Consider the following 16083-nt stretch of genomic DNA (forward strand, 5'->3'; position numbering starts at 1 on the left):
CATTGCATGGTTTGGAAGTGTTTAAGTGTTTTATATGCATACAAACGTAAAATATATACTATATACTAAGACAAACATCTGACTGACACTAAGTAAGAACCATATGTACCTGTTCTGACTTATTACAAATTCAACTTAAAGACAGACTTGGGAAAGGATCGCATTAGTAATCTAGTGAGTGTCTATATATTCGTGTATATGTATATACATATATGTATACGTTCATGTACACACACACACACATATGTAACCACAATTAAAATAGACTGTATGGTCTCACTTACATGAAATAAGCAAATATATAAACCCACTAAAACCAAACCCACTGCCATCAAGTTGATTCTGACTCATAGCAACCCTAGAGGACAGAGTAGAACCGCCCCATAGAGTTTCCAAGGAGCGCCTGGTGGATTCGAACTGCTGACCTTTTGGTTAGCACCCATAGCACTTAACCACTACACCACCAGGGTTTCCTAAGCAAATATACAGAAACCAAAAATTATTAGTGGTTACCAGGGGTAGGAGGGAGATAGAAAGGGGGAATTTTTGTTAGGGGCATTGAGTTTATGTTAATGGTGATAGAATATTTTGGGAAAGGACAGAAACAATGGTGGCACAATATGAAAAATGCAATCAATGTCACTGAATTGTAAATGTGGAAGTTGCCGTGTCGGTGAATGCTTTGGTGTATATATTTTCACAATAAAAAAAAAATCTTTGAAATCTCGAAAAAAAATGAGGAAGGTAAAAAGAGGTATGCCCAGTGGCATTTGCACCAAAACACTGGTGGACAAGGACAAGTTCCCAGTATGATCTGAACAGAGTTCTTAACATCATGCCCTCCCAGAACTGCCACTCAGCAGGGCCATGACTCCTCTCAAACCAACTTGGCATGGATGGAGTCATGTCCACCTGGGAGCAAACAGGGCTCCCCTCCCACAGGAGCTGAGCAACGACATGTGACTGGCATGATACAAGTCCTAAGGGAAAGACTGGACAAAGGAGTGGCCAGCACTGGCCCAAAGTACAACAAACCACAGGAAAGAAAACTTTAAGAAAAAAAAAAAAAAAGAAAACCACAAAACCTTGATAAAGGGCATTGCAAGAAGAGTCCCCGGTCCATGTCAATGCCTGCAATTCCTGGCACAGACAAGCAGGAGGAGGTGTCAACTAGATGTTATTGTTAGTTTACTCACGGCAGCCCCATATGATAAAGTAGAACTGCCCTATAAGGTCTTCTTGGCCGTAATCTTTAAGGAAGCAGACTCCCAAGCCTGTCTTCCAAGGTGCCTCTGCATGGGTTCAAACTGCCAGCCTTCTGGCTAGTAGTTGAGCACTTAACCATTTGCACCGCCCAAGGCCTTCGACTAGAGGGGGGTAGAACTGGGGTACAGAGATACTGTTGTCTGGACACAGTCACCCCGCCTGGGGAGGGTAAGCAAGCTAGGCTGATAGCCAAGACTCCTGACTCCCAAACCCTTCTATGCAAGGATTCAGGGTAGCAGGTGGCAGGGCTGCTCTGGAATGCACTGCTGGGGCAGTGGATACAGTTCAGCCCTGGTACTCACAGTACATATGCTGGGGAAGTGGGGAAGGCAACAGTGCCCATGGTTTGACTGTGGGAAGACAGAGTTGCATCTGGGGAAAAGAGAAAGACCTGCTCAAGACACACAGGTGGGTGCGAGGGTCTTACCCAATGATGCTATAATCACAAAGTTCTCCAGCAACACATGGCAGAATAGCAGCCTCTGCAGCTCATCTAGGAGCCTCAACTCTTCCTGGGAAAAGTCATTGGCCGTGTCCTCAAAGGTCACACAGCCCTGCTAGGATGTGGACAACAGTTTATTCCATGATTAGCTTTTTTTGTGGGATCTCAAGTTCATGCCCCCCATTATGGACTGAATTGTTTCTCTGCCAAATTTGTGTTGGAATCCCAGCCCCTATTTCTGTGGATCTAATCTAACCTAATGTAATGCAATCACCTTTCATAATACAACCTAATGTGATGTGACCAAGTAATGTACTAAGATCCTACAAGTGTAGGGTGAGTGCTAAACCTAATCACTTCTGAATTAAACGATGAGCAGCACAGACACAAAGATGTACAGACACAGGAGGAAGACAGATGGTATCAGAGGACAAGCGAGTCAGATGTCATCTACAACCCCAGGAACTCCAAGGATTGCTGGCTACTAGAAGCTGAATAAACAAAGACCACCTCCTAGAACCCCCCTTGAACTCAGACCTCTCACCTCCTGCACTGTGAGAAGACAAACTTCTGTCCTTTAAAGCCACCCATCTGGAGTATCTGTTACAGCACCACTAGGAAACTAAGACATACTCTCACCCATCCCCTGATCACCTTCCTCCCCAATCCCCACCTCAGAGCAGAAAGCAGGTTCTGGTGGGACTCACACCACTCTCTCCTCATTCTCCTCATTGTCCCACTGATAATAACCTTGTCAGCCTCCAGCACCAACTAGCTGGTCGATTAAAAAGAAACAAAAAGCAAACCCATTGCCATAGAGTTGATATTGACTTGTAGAGACCCTACAGAACAGAGGAGAACTGCCCCATAGTGTTTCCACGGAGCAGCTGGTGGATTCAAACCACTGACCTTTTGGTTAGCAGCCCATAGCTAACAGTAACTCTTAACCACTGCGACACCAGGTCTCCAGGCTGATCAATACATGTGGGAAAATAGATGATATCTAAGCTCTGGGCCTGGCATGCAGAGTATACACCCTCTCGCCAGGAAATTCTCCTGGGGGTCCCCGAGAGTGTGCCTCCAGCCACAACCAAATGTGGACTCCAGTTCTCCCTATTCTTCCTGCCTGCTCCCTCTCCCCTACAGTCTTTTCTCCACTCCAGTTTTTACATCCTGAGTCAGACCACCTCCCTCATCTTCTGCAAACCTCCCGTCACTCCCACCAACTCTAAAACAGATGCCCATCTTCTCAGGCCTGACTCCTACCCCTAGCTGTTTGCTGTCTGTCTCCATCAGAAACAGAGACAATCTGTAGTTCCCTGAATACCCCTGGCTGAGCCTCACCTCTAAGCATTCGGATATGCTGGTAACTATTCCTGAGACAATCTTCCACACCTCTTTGCACTGTTTGCCAAACTGGAACCACTGCATATAACTGCTTGTTTGAACTCAGTGATCTACTTCCAGATCTATTTCCATAAGAACCACTGCATATAGCCTACCACCTAATGCCCCAAATCACTGCAGGGAAGAGTTTGGTAATCAAGAGTCTTGCTATCAGCCTAACGGTTCCCACCTTGGGATCTCACCTCGGAACCAACTGACAGCACCTAACAACAACAAAACTTCAGCTCATTTCTTGGTATCCTCTCCCTCCCTCCGTCCATTCTCTGGGATACAATCACACTGAAGCGTCAAATACCCTGTCTTCTTTACTGTTCTATTCTTTTAAATCTTCATTCCTCTCCGACACCCACTGTTTACTTTTTACTTATCTTAGACCAAGTCCCTCCTCTGTTCACAACCTTCCGAGGCTTCCAGTGCCCTGAGAGAGTACAACCCCTCAGCTGCCATTCCAGGCGTGGCTACCCACACCGTTCCCTACGGACACGAGAATGACTCCATGTTCCCCGGATGTTCCCCACTCAGTCGTATTTCCAAGTCTTTGGACATTGCGGTCCCTCAGCTTGCAACATTTTTCCACAAGGACCTTCACCGACGCTTCCACACCTCACCACACTGGGTGTTCAGAAACGGGAACCTCCACCCACGCGCGCCTGAGTCCTGGACAATAGGGCCTGGGCCGCGGTGACCTGAGCAGGCACCGCTCACTTGGGAGTTTGATATTCGGAAGGGAGTTTAGTTAAGGGCGGATGAGGGCCAGAAGGAGGCCGAATTTACCTGAGCTGCGTCCCTCAAAGCAGCCACGCCATCTTGGCGGGGACACCCGGACCGCCGTCCGGAACGGGCCCCGGCGGCGAGCTCACCGCAGCCTGGTACCGCCGCCCAGACTCGGACTAGCCTCGTTGCCGTGGGGACAACGGCCTCCGCTCGCACCTCCCAGGCCCCGTCGCTTCGGCAACGGCGTCCTGGGGCTACTGGTCGCTTGAGGCGTTCGGAGAACACTTAAGATGACTACCACGAGGAAGACGCCTTAAGTCCCGCCCCATGGCGTTGAGCATGCACGGAAGTCACCCAGTTTTGGATTTTCATTGGCTGAGCGCCCCTGCCTGTCAGCGCACAGCCCTCTGAGTAATGTAGTTCTCACAGCGTTACAGGGCGCGGCAACTGGCCTGCGACCCCGCGAGGGGCGTTGGGAAATGGCGTCTCCCACCTCCAACGGTGGGGAGGGGCTTCTCCTTAATTAAAGGGGCCGCAGGGGACTATCCCACCACCGCCCCCCACCCCACCCCCGTCTCCGGCTCAGCCGATGGGGACCGGCGAGGTTGTACCGGGCTAACGTGGACGCTGACCTGGGCGTGGGCCGGGCCTCGCAGGGCGGGAGTGACGGAAGCGCCTTCCAAAAATGTTCTTAGACCCCCCAGCCGACTGTCGGAGCAGGCCGGGCTTCCCGCTGTCGCCAGACGTGGCACGTCCCGCGGGGTCGGGACTTGGCGTCTGGTGAAGAGTGGAGACTCGGCCTCTGGTGACTCAGGAGGTGACTCGGCCTCCGGTGACTCAGGGGAATGACTGGACTTCCGGAGGGGAAGCGGGGACTAGGTCGCCCGCTGCGGGTTCTGCACCTGGCCTGGAGCTAGACGAGGCGAAGAAGCCCATGGGGCCTTTTTATGTTAGGAGTGTAGTCCCTGCGGGAAGTAGGGAGCGAACAAAACCAAACCGTTGCCTTAGAGTCCATTCTGACTCAAGGCGCGCGTGCGTGACTGTGTGTGTGTGTTTGTGTGTGTGTAACTGCCCATTAGGGTTTCCAAGGCTGTAATCTTTGTGGAAACAGACTGCCAAATCTTTCTCCTGCAGAGAGCTGGTGGGTTCTAACTGCCAACCTTTCAGTTAGCAGTCAGCACTTAATCACTGCGCCAGAAGGGCTCATGCGTTGATAGATGCTGTCAAGTCATTTTTTACTCATAGCGGCCCCATGTGACAATAGAACTGCTCCACAGGGTTTTCTTGGCTGTAATCTTTATGGAAGCAGATGGCCAGGTCTTTCTCCTGCAGAGCTGCTGGGTGGATTCCAACCACCAACCTTTCTGTCAGCAGCCAAAGGCTTAACTGATTTGTGACCAGTCCTCCTCTTTGCTAATAAACCCACTAAAAGACAATTTAAAACTCCGGAATGGTTAATGGTGATGGTTGAACAAGATGATAAAATGAATGTCACTGAACTGTACATGTGAAGTTTATAGAAATGGCAAATGTTTTGTTACCTATATATTTACCAATATATACAATTAAAAAAAATAGTAAAAACACTTTTAACTCCACATTAAAAAAAAAAGTGTAAAGGAAAAAGCATGCAAAAGATTGAGGATAGAAAAGGAAGATATTTTGAATACTGTGAGTGTGTGCTCATTCCTATCTTGAGACATTCCTGACTGGTTGAGAGTGTTTAGGTTAAAGGAGTATGAACCTGTTTTCTTTTCTGCAGGAGTATTTTTAATCTACTTAATGTGTCTAATCAGAAGAAGATATGGAATCATAAGGGATATTTTGATGTATTCAATCATGAATTGAGTTAACATATCTCCTCTCTGCAATCATTATTTTGTGACACTGATTTGCTGAGTTACATATATTTAAATCATTTGGTTTGGTATGAAAGGTGCTATTTATCTCTCACTATAAATACCGTGTAAAATAAAGGGCCTAGAGGAAGGATGAGGTCCCCATACAGACCATTACACAGTTAGAGACACAAAGAATATTCTCAAAATATGTGAAGTTTTGAAAAAATGTAGTTGGTGTATGTCTTAGTCATGTAGTGCTGCTATAAACAAAAATACCACAAGTGGATGGCTTTAACGAAGAGAAATTTGTTTCATCACAGTAAAGTAGGCTAAAAGTCCAAATTCAGGGCATCAGCTCCAGGGGAAGACTTTCTCTCTCTGTTGGCCTTCTCATCAATCTTCCCCCAGACACGGAGCTTCTCCAAGCAGGGAACCTGGGTCCAAAGGACAGGCTCTGCTCCTGGCACTGCTTTCTTGGTGGTATGAAGTCCCCAACTCTCTGCTTGCTTTGCTTTTATCTCTTGTAAGATAAAAGGTGGTGCAGGCCACACCCCAGTGAAACTCCCTTTACATTGGATCAGGGATGTAACCTGAGCAAGGGTGTTTACCTTCCACCCTAATCCTCTTTAACTACAAGCAGAGATTATGATTTATAACACATAGGAAAATCAAAAAATGGAGGACAACCACACAATACTGGGAAATCATGGCCTAACCAAGTTGACACATATTTTTGGGGGACACAATTCAATCCATGACAGTGTACCAAGGATAATTCTTGGGTTCTTGAATAGGAAATATTTTAAAGCTGATATTTTGTTGTGGAAGCCATTAAAAATTCTAAATTTTTAGGTAATACTCATTCAAGGGGGCACCTAGGTAAAACACTGAGTGCTTAGGTAAAACCTTGAGACCATAAAGTAAAAATAACACATCAAATTAAAACCCTTAAAGAAAATGTGTAGATGCTCCATTAACTACATAATAGACTTACTGTCCATGAAAATAAGCAACTCTTTCTATGAGAAATAGTGTTGTTGTTCAGTTTATTAGAGGCAAGAAATTGCATTTATTTCAGCATGGCTTATCATTCATAATATATCACCCATAACTGATTACCATTGAGTCAATTCCGACTCATAGCAACCCTGTAGGACAGAGTAGAACTCCACAGAGTTTCCAAGACTGTGATCTTTATCAAAGCAGACGGCCACATCTTTCTTCCATGGAGCAGCTGGTGGGTTGAACTGCCAACCTTTCAGTTAGCACCCTAGCCCTTAACCATTGTGCCACCAGAGCTCCTTCCATAAAGTTATAAACCCATTGCCATGGAGTCAATTCTGACTGACTCATAACAACCCTGTAGGACAGAGCAGAACTGCCCCATAGGGTTTCCAAGGTTGTAATCTTTACAGAAGCAGACTGCCATATCTTTTTCCCTTGGAGCAGCTAGTAGATTCAAACCGCCAACCTTTCCTTTAGCAGGCGAGTGCCTTAACACTGTGCTACCAGGGCTCCTTCATAATATGTTATTTAAACGTATTGTATTTAAGTATTATTTAAACAATTCAGTTACAGGTTTTATGTTTATGAACATTGAACTCCACATGCCCCTTCCAAACTCAGAGTATTCCCAGGTCGTTTTTCTCTCCATTTGAAACATACTCTACCCACTATGCTTAGAAAATACTAACAAATATTTTAGGAGTCAGCGTAAAATTCAAACCCACAGTTGGTTTCTACTTCCGAGTTTCCAAATCCTGAAAAAATACATACATTACTTACTTAATAGCAGAATTCCTTGAATGTCTCTAATGAATAACAGTATATGGTTTTAGAATATCATCTCTGAATATTTATTTACACAATATTCATTTTGTGTCTATCCTATAAGCACCATCAGGGCAGAGGTATTATCATTGTTATTCATTACGGAATCCCAAGGGGCTGTACTCCTGCCACTGTGCACTTTCTAGTGGGTGCCTGCGTATCACAAAGAACCGTCTATAAACTAGGCACAAGTTTTCTCTTCCTCAGTCAGCTGATCATAAGGAACTTCCCATGAGGTCAGACCGGGAGATGGAAGATAATGTGACAGGAATGGAGACCATGGCATTAGGGCCACTTCCTTATGCAACTTACTTGCGCCCTACACGTCCTGCTCAGAGCCAATCTCGTATATACCACTTCCAGTTAATTATGGAGTGCTGCTGTGCACGTCCAACTTTATGACTCTGTGGGTCAGACAACACCCAGTTTATTATGCGCAGCTCAGGCCGCCTGGTGACATGGTGGCCCATGGTTAAAATATAAAAATATGTGTTGTAAATCCTAACCCCTATACCTGTGGTTATAATCCCATTTGGGAATAGGTGTTCTTTGATATGTTAATTAGACACAATTAGTGTAGGATGTGTCATAAATCAATCTCTTTGAAGTGTAAAAGAGATTAGGCAAGGAAGCAAGCAGAAGTGGAATACAGATGCCATGACACATGATGACCACCAAGGAGCCAAGGAACAGAAGCTGAAAAGAGCAAGGACCTTCCCCAGAGCTGACAGAGTGAGCCTTCACCTAGATCTGGTGGCCTGAATTCCAACCTCTAGCCTCCTAAATAGGCCTATTCCAAAGAAAGAGGACCCCACCAAATGCAGAAATTATCGAACAATATCATTAATATCACATACAAGTAAAGTTTTGCTGAAGATCATTCAAAAGCAGCTGCAGCAGGACATGAACAAGGAACTGCCAGAAATTCAAGCTGGATTCAGAAGAGGTTGTGGAAACAGGAATGTCATTGCTCACATCAGAGGGGTCCTAGCTGAAGGCAGAGAATAACAGAAAGATTTTTACCTGTGTTTTACTGACAATGCAAAGGCATTCAACTGTGTGGATCATAATAAATTATGGATAACATTACAAAGAATGGGAATCCCAGAACACTTAATTGTCCTCATGAGAAACCTGTACATAGATCAAGAGGCAGTCATTCAAACAGAACAAGGGGATATTTCGCAGTTTAAAGTCAGGAAAGGTGAACCAAAAGGTCGGAAGTTCAAATCCACCCGGTGCTCCTTGGAACTCTACGGGGCAGTTCTACTCTGTCCTATAAGGCTGCTATGAGTTGGAATCAACGACAACGGGCTTTGTTTTGTTTTTATGCCATCTGTGTGCTGAGCAAATAATCCAAGAAGCCGGACTATATGAAGAAAAATGGGGAATCAGGACTGGAGGAAGACTTATTAACAACCTACGATATGCAGATGACACAACCTTGCTTGCTGAAAATGAATAGGACTTGAAGCACTTACTGATGAAGATCAAGGACCAGAGCCTTCAATATGGATTACACCTCAACATAAAGAAAACAAAAATCCTCACAACTGGACCAATGAGCAACATCATGATAAACGGAGAAAAGATTGAAGTTGTCAAGGATTTCATCTTACTTTGATCCACAATCAACACCCGTGGAAGCAGCACTTAAGAAATCAAAAGACGCATTGCATTGGGCAAACCTGCTGCAAAAGGACCTCTTTAAAGTGTTAAAAAGCAAACATGTCACCTTGAAGACTAAGGTATGCCTGACCCAAGCCATGGTGTTTTCAATCTCTTCATATGCATGCGAAAGCTGGACAATGAATAAGTAAGAGCAAAGAAGAATTGACGCTTTTGAATTATGGTGTTGGCAAAGAACATTGAATATACCATGGACTGCCAAAAGAACAAACAGATCTGGATTGGAAGAGATACAGCCAGAATGTTCCTCAGAAGCAAGGATGATGAGACTACATCTCACATACTTTGGACATGTTATCAGGAGGGATCAGTCCCTGGAGAAGGACATCATGCTTGGTAGTGTCAGCAAAAAAAAGAAGAAAACCAAAGCAAAAAGAAGCAAAGGAGAATGAAGAACACCAAAGACACTAGGTCAAGGAAATGGATTGACACAGTGGCTGCAACAATGGGCTCAAGCATAACAACGATTATGAGGATGGCGCAAGACTGGACACTGTTTTGTTCTGTTGTACTTAGGGTCGCTATGAGTCAGAACCAACTTGATAGCACCTAACAACAACAAACCGTGAGAAAATTAATTTGTTTGTTAAAGCCACCCAATTGTGATATTTCTGTTAAAGCAGCACTAGATATCTAAGACGGAGGATCTGGGGGAGAGACTGTTGATGTGAATGCTTTGGACTTGCTGCTTGTTTCTGAGCAGGCAAGGGCCACGGAGGCCAGATTATGAGACAGTACGACTGCAAGAACAGACCTTATAAATCTCTCTGTCTCGAGTGGGGAATAGTATCCATAGTTTATTTTCACACTTAGGTTTTTGCGGTTCAATGGACCTGTCACTTTCGTAGGAAGAAAGATACATACCAGCAAATGCAGGATCCAGCAAAGGAAACAGCAAAAGCCATTGCACTTTGGGGATTTCATTCTGTAAAATAACCCTGTAAAAATGGCATGGGGGAGGTGTTTGACCTCCTGTAACTTCACTAGTAGGAAGGAGAATCAAGATCAACAGCCCAAGGCTGATTCCTGTGAGACAGAGGTCAGACATGCCTCCTCTCTTCACCATCTTTACCAATTCTCTGCTTCTCCCACGGCACTCTCTACTTCTCTTTTGGGTTCAGTAATTCACTGCAATGGCCACACAGAACTCACAGACCATACTCACAGTAATGTGGTTTATTAGGGAAGTAGCAGGTTACAACTGAGGCTCAGGAACACTCAAGAATACGATTCTTCATCAGGAGGCAAGCCTCTCCCTGGCCCTTAGCCTCAGCCCAAAGGCACTCAGCTTTCTCTCTCAGTGGGCTGGGAAGCCCTCCAAGCCACCTCCTGCTGCCAGATCTCTGCTGCCGTTTCTCGCTGCCTTTAGTGTTACAGGTCTCTCTCACTCTGTCTCCTGGTTCCAGGAGCTTCTCAGTGCAGGGATCCTGGGTCAAAAGGATACGCTGGCTCTTCTTCCTTGGTGGTGGTGGTATTTTTTTTTCCACATCCTGGGTGACTCATTTCAAGTGCAGCAGGATGGCAAAACTGACCAGTCCCTTTGGTAGGCCAAAATTACCTATCACACAGTTCCACCCATTCACATGGGTGGGAGTTACTAGACCATGGCTAGAAAGGCCACACAAAAGCATACTGTCATGGGCCTCTCCAGTCAACTGGCCTAATATTGTTCTTAGAGTTTCTACATCTACCTACTCTATCTCCTACTTCAGTGTGTAGTGCCTGGGGTCTTAAAGGCTTTCAAGCAGCCATCCAAGAAACAATAATTGGTCTCTATTTGTCTGGAGCAACAGATGAAGAAGGGGACCCAGGAATACCAAAAACCAAACCCACTGCTGTTGAATCTATTCTGACTCATAGCAACCCTATAGGACACAGTAGAGCTGCCCCATAGGGTTTCCAAGGCTGTAAATCTTAATGGAAGCAGACTGCCATATCTCTCTTCCGTGAAGAAGAACCACAGACCTCTTGGTTAGTAGCTGAGCACTTTAACCACTGTACCATCATGGCTTTCTAGACCCAGGAAGAGGATAAGGAAATGGACTGCAGGTCTAATTGCCTTCAGGAGCTACTGCCTCCTTTGTCATAAGACAAGAAGAAATGGATGGTGCCCAGCTACCATTACTGAACATTTTGATAAAGGCCTCAATAGGTGGATCTTGATCAAGAGGAAGAAAAAAATGTGGAAGAGAATTTCAAATTCTTATTAGAAACCAGGCATACTGAATACATTGAAACTGGAAGGCCCCCCAAACCTATTGCCTGGAAACTACTTTTAAGCCTTGAACTAAAACTATCCCATGAAGTCATCTTTAAACTAAACAACAATTTAGCTCATTCAATAAAGAACACTCACCTTCAAAACCACAATGAAATACCATTTCACTCCCACTACGATGGCAAAGATTAAAAAAAAAAAAGCATAGCTGCTGAGGCTGCTTATGTACAACCAAACACTTCATTGAATTTGGTTCTTTAGTTTGGAGGTTTAGGGTCATGGTTTCATGGGATAGCCCAGCTAATTGGCCAAATAACATGTTTAATACTTCTGTTTTACCTCCTAGTTCATTGCATAGTGCCTGGGTCTTAAAAGTTTGCAAGTGAAGCTGCCATCTAAGATGTATCAATTGGTCTCAACCCACGTGGAGCAAAGGAGAATGAAGAACACCAAAGACACTAGGTAATAATGAGCCCAAGAGACAGAAAGGGCCACATAAACCAGAGACTACATTAACCAGGGACCAGAAGAACTAGATGGTGCCCGGCTACAACCAATGACTACCCTGACAGGGAACAGAACAGAGAACCCCTGAGGGAGCAGGAGAGCTATGGGATGCAGACCCCAAATTCTCATAAAAAGACCAGACTTAGTGGTCTGACTGAGACTAGAAGGACCCCAGTGGTCATGGCCCCCAGACCTTCTGTTGGCCCAGGACAGGAACCATTCCCAATGCCAACTCTTCAGACAGGGGTTAGACTGGACAATGGGTTGAGAAGGATGCTGGTGAGGAGTGAGCTTCTTGGATCAGGTGGACTTTTGAGAATATGTTGGTATCTCCTCCCTGGAGGGGAGATGAGAGGGTAGAGGGGGTTAGAAGCTAGTGAAATGGGCAGGAAAAGAGAGAGAGGGAGGGAGCGGGCTGTCTCACTAGGGGGAGAGCAACTGGGAGTATGTAGCAAGGCGTATATAAGTTTTTGTGTGAGAGACTGACTTGATTTGTAAACTTTTACTTAAAGCACAATAAAAATTTTTTAAAGAAAAAGAACAAAGTGGGAGGCCTCACGCTACCTGATTTTAGAACCTATTATACCGCCACAGTAGTCAAAACAGCCTAGTACTGGTACAACAACAGATACATAAACCAGTGGAACAGAACTGAAAATTCAGACATTAAATTCATCCAGCTATGAGCAGCTGATATTTGACAAAGGCCCAAAGTCAGTTAAATGGGGAAAAGACAGTCTCTTTACAAATGGTGCTAGTATAACTGGATATCCACCTGCAAAAAAATGAAACAAGACCCTATACCTCACACCATGCACAAAAACTAACTCAAAATGTATCAAAGATCTAAATATAAAATCTAAAATGATAAAGATCGTGGAAGAAAAAATAGGACAACACTGGGAGCCCTAATACGTGGCGTAAACAGAATACAAAACATTACTTACGATGCACAAACACCTGAAGAGAAACTAGATAGCTGGGAACTCCAAAAAATCAAACAATTATGCTCATCAAAAGACTTCACCAAAAGAGTAAAAAGACAACATACAGACTGGAAAAAATTTCTTGGCTACAACATATACAATCAGGGTCTTATCTCTAAATTCTACAAGACACTGCAAAACCTCAACAACAAAAAGACAAATAACTCAATTAAAAAATGTGCAAAGGATACGAACAGATACTTCACCAAAGCAGACATTCAGGCAGCTAACAGATACACGAGGAAATGCTCAGGATCATTAGCCGTTAGAAAAATGCAAATCAAAACCAAAATGAAATACCGATACCATCTCACCCCCCCCCCAAAAAAAGGCTAGCATTAATCCAAAAAAACACAAAATAATAAATATTGGAGAGGTTGTAAAAAGACTGGAAAACTTATATACTGCTGTTGGGAATGTAAAATGGTACAACTACTTTGGAAATCGATTTGGCGCTTCCTTAGAAAGTTAGAAGTAGAAGTACCATATGACCTAGCAATCCCAGCCCTTGGAATATATCCTAGAGAAATAAGAGCCATCACACAAATAGATATATGCACACCCATGTTCACTGTAGCACTGTTCTCAGCAGCAAAAAGATGGAAACAACTTAGGTGCCCATCAGTGGATGAATGGATAAACAAATTACGGTATATTCACAGAATGGAATACTACACAATTATAAAGAACGATGATGAATCCGAGACGCATCTCATAACATGGATGAATCTGGAAGGCATTATGCTGAGTGAAATTAGTCACAAAAGAACAAAAATTGTATGAGACCACTATTATAATAAGTCAAGAAATGGTTTAAACACAGGAGAAAATATTCTTTGATGGTTACAAGGGTGGGGAGGGAGGGAGAGGGATATTCACTATAGAAGCCAAGAATTATCTTAGGTGAAGGGAAGGACAGCACACAATACAGGGGAAGTCAGCACAACTGAACTAAACCGAAAGCTAAGAAGTTTCCTGAACACAACCATACACTTCGAGAGACAGAGTAGCAGAGGTGGGGGCCTGGGGACCACGGTTTCAGGGGACATCTAGGTCAACTGGTATAACAAAGTTTATTAAGAAAATGTTCTGCATTCCACTTTGGTGAGTGGCATCTGGGGTCTTAAAAGCTAGGGAGCAGTACTGGTCCCACCTTTGTGAAGGTGGTCCTGTTTATAACAGATCCCACTTTATTTTCATTCCTTTGTCCGCACAAGACTGTAAGTCACCTGAGGACAGGGACCATATCTGTAATAAACAATAAGTACTTGTTGAGAAAAAAAAAAAAAGCTAGCGAGCGGCCATCTAAGAAGCATCAATTGGTCCCAACCCACCTGGAGTAAAGGAGAATTGAGAACACCAAAGGCACAAGGAAAATATTAGCCCAAGAAACATAAAAAATAACAAGCCCAGTGCCACCGAGTCAATTCCAACTCACAGTGACCCTATCAGACAGAGTAGAACTGCCCCATAGAGTTTCCAAGGAGCGCCTGGTGGATTCAAACTGCCGACCCTTTGGTTAGCAGCTGTAGCACCACTACGCCACCAGGGTTTCCAAGAAACATAAAGGGCCACATAAACCAGAGACTCCATCAGCCTGAGACCAGAGGAACTGGATGATGCCTGGCTACCACAGATGACTGCCCTGACAGGGGACACAACAGAGAATCCCCAATGGAGCAGGAAAAAAGTGGGTTCAGACCTCAAATTCTAGGAAAAAGACCAGACTTAATGGTCTGACTGAGACTGGATGAACCCCAGAACACATGGCCCCTGGACTCTCTGTTAACCCAGAACTAAAACCATTCCCGAAGCCAACTCTTCAGACAAAGATTAGACTGGACTATAAGACATAAAATCATACTCGCGAAGAGTGTGCTTCTTAATTCAAGTAGATATATGAGACTAAATGGGCAGCTTCTGCCCAGAGGCGAGATGAGAAGGCGGAAAGGGTCAGGAGCTGGTTGAATGGACACAGGAAATCCAGGGTGGAAAGCAGAAGTGTACTGTCACATTATAGGGAGAGCAACTAGGGTCACAAAACAATGTGTATATAAATTTTTGTATGAGAAACTAACTTGAGCTGTAAACTTTCACTTAAAGCACACACACACACACACACAAAAGATTATAGCAAAGAAAACCTTATGGAGCTCAGTTCTACTCTGTAACACATGGGGTCACCATGAGTTGAAACTGACTTGACAGCTACAGATTTGGTATGGATCTTATGTAGATTACATCTGAATCAGTGATTAAAGTCATCATGGGACAATTACTGTCATGGTAGGCTGGAGTTGTAATAACTGAAGAGAGTAGGGGGTCTAAGAAACTCCACATAGTCTTTGCCTTACCCTGGGTATTGGTTATATCAGTAAGCTAATTAAAAATAAAGGTAACATATATCTTATATACAGCTTCTGTTTATATGATGTAGTTCCCAGTAAATGAATAAAATTGGATGTACACAGTATACTTTTGGTCCCGGAACACACATGTGTAATGGAGTGAATCCGGTTTATACACGATTTCCAGCATCTCCATCACTGAGGAAAGGAGAACCCACCCAACAACTGGCTTTGGGACAAGTTACTATCAATGTGGGGAAAATAATTTGTATCCTTATCTTACAAAAATTTTTAAAAATACGCACAAATTTTTAAAAATCTATTTTAGGTTACAAACAAAGACATTGCAAACTGGATAATTTTTTTTTTCCCCAGCTCTGTCCAGGACCCTCTATTGTGATCCCTGTCAGAGCAGTCAGTGGTGGTAGCTGGGCACCATCTGGTTGTACTGGACTCAGTCTGGTGGAGGCCGTGGTAGTTGTGGTCCATTAGTCCTTTGGACTAATCTTTCCCTTGTATCTATGGTTTTCTTTATTCTCCCTTGCTCCTGAAGGGATGAGATCAGAGGAGTATCTTAGATGGACGCTCACAGGCTTTTAAGACCCCAGACACTACTCACCAAAGTAGAATGTAGAACATTTTCTTTACGAACTATGTTATTGAGCTAGATGTTCCCCTAGACCATGGTCCCCCCAGCCCTCAGGAAAACTGATATGATACACGTATTGTGAATTTTATGTTATTGGTGCTGGACGGTTTCTAAAAATTCCTTATATTTGAGCCTTGCTCTGAAATGCAGATAAGTTACTTTGAAATAGTTTAAACCTTTCCAGGT

At 44.1% G+C, this 16083-nt stretch overlaps 1 protein-coding gene across 3 annotated transcripts in view; it reads right to left on the reverse strand.

The window, feature by feature from the left end:
• Nucleotides 1–16083, reverse strand: part of LOC126085065 (zinc finger protein 530-like) — a 47236-nt gene that overhangs the window by 20228 nt on the left and 10925 nt on the right. Inside the window, exon 1 of one of the 3 annotated variants that reach the window (XM_049900017.1) lies at nt 4462–4839. The exons of 1 other annotated variant lie outside the window; for it this stretch is intronic. The gene's annotated coding sequence lies outside the window, so the exon portion shown is untranslated. Of the gene's footprint in view, nt 1–3889; nt 4330–4461; nt 4840–16083 lie in introns of those variants that run through there. One more of the 3 variants, XM_049900016.1, reaches the window with a different exon arrangement.

The sequence above is a fragment of the Elephas maximus genome, chromosome 11 (genome assembly GCF_024166365.1).
Source record: "Elephas maximus indicus isolate mEleMax1 chromosome 11, mEleMax1 primary haplotype, whole genome shotgun sequence".
Lineage (NCBI taxonomy): Eukaryota > Metazoa > Chordata > Mammalia > Proboscidea > Elephantidae > Elephas > Elephas maximus.